Here is a 1,787-nt window from a genome sequence, read left to right as displayed (position 1 = left end):
TTTATTGATGTAAATCCAATAATACTCCTTGAAAAAACTTTAGAAAACACGTTTCCTACAGACCTACCACGTTTAGGTTGCAATGATGTCACACAATCACTAAATTTGTAAAATTTAGCTTTTGCTAGTAGTTCTACGTTCTACTTTACAAAATAACTCATAAATCTATTAAAATTCAATACTCAACAACTCGATAAATACCTTTTGTACAGAGAAACCTCGGTAAGGTAGGCGGCTGGGGCTGGCGATGGCGGTAAAGTGAAAAAATTGGCGCAATTCACATTCACTACTAATTATTTTATTTAACCTCTTTCTTCTTCTCCTTTTTGTTTTCGATCTCGCTGCAAGGTGATTACCAGCACGATTTATAGGCGATCTTGATTTAGTCTGGCTCTAAGCCGTAACAAAATCTCTATTTTTCTTGTAAAAATATTTTTTTATGAAATGTAATATAATGAATATGAGTTTAATTAGGTCAGGTTAATTTTACCTATTTTAAATTTTAATCTAAATAATACACTGTCACCCCTCTCCCACATCATTGCTTCTGTCTCTGTCACTCTGTCTAACTTGTACGTCAGAAATGTACAAATGGTTAAATTCCGACAGAGGGCGCTCAAAATTTCAAAGATGGACGATAACTCTAGGAACAGGAAAACAATTCATTTTGTCATTTGACTTCACAGTTCTAAAACGTTAAATTGAAATCATTTACACGAGTGTTTAGCCAAAATAACCACTAAGTTTTGTCACTAAGACATCTTATAAGTTAAAGACAACTCAAAATTATGTTTCATCTGTATGCATTCATCAAAATTTGATGCTAACTACTGTTTAGTTTTCACCTTTTTTTTTTCATAAAAAAATCTGGCCCCCGATAATCACACAGTGTTTTAAAAATTATGAATCTATCTTAGAATTTCAAATTTTATTTTTAATTTAATTAATAGGTAAACTACAATTTATTTTACACTTATTTTACAATTATTAGATATAAAATAAATTCACCTACTTAGTTTCCAGTTTTTATTTAATTAAAAATTGTTATCTGTTAAAGTTGGATTTATAGTTTGACGTAGCGTAGACGTAGACGTAACGTAGACGCACTGGAAAAGTTCAACACCGAGTTTTGTGTACTCTTGTTTATAAATGAACGCAAGCGCCTGACGGAACATAAGAGAAACGTAACGTAACGGAAGAGATGACCAACTTTCATCTTTTACAGTGCGTTTCTTCCGTCTGGCCAATCATAAGGCATAATTTTGTTCTGTCACTCAAAGTGGACCCGCCCCGCCCCCTCAAACCTTGTGTTGTATAAAAAGTTGATTGTCAGCATATTCGAATTTTGTTAATTATTTGTTAATACAATGGATGTTAAGTTATTAATTTAATAAAAATATATCATAGAGTAATTTCAATATTTCAGATAAACATGAGTTGTTTATTAGCCTAATTCGTGGTTATTCACACATATTATAGGATAGGTAAATCCAATAAACATATAAAGACCAGGAAATGAAACAAAATAGTTGGAAATCCCACGGCATGCGGCACCAAAGAGCATACTTTCGTTTATTTCCTAATCCATGCAACACACAAAACAGATATATATTATAATAAATAATAGTATAAGTATAAATAAATAAACACAAAGTTTGTTTACTGTTCGTATAATTTATAGGCTATGTTGTTGAATTAGAATTAAGTCATTGTTTACTCTTTCTACTCATGCGCAAAAATTCCGCTACGTCGATCTATAAATTGACATAATATTTTCTTCCGTCTCC

Source organism: Diabrotica virgifera, chromosome 7 (genome assembly GCF_917563875.1).
Source record: "Diabrotica virgifera virgifera chromosome 7, PGI_DIABVI_V3a".
Classification (NCBI taxonomy): domain Eukaryota; kingdom Metazoa; phylum Arthropoda; class Insecta; order Coleoptera; family Chrysomelidae; genus Diabrotica; species Diabrotica virgifera.
The sequence above is the reverse complement of the archived record's forward strand: the minus strand, read 5'-3'. Positions refer to the sequence as shown.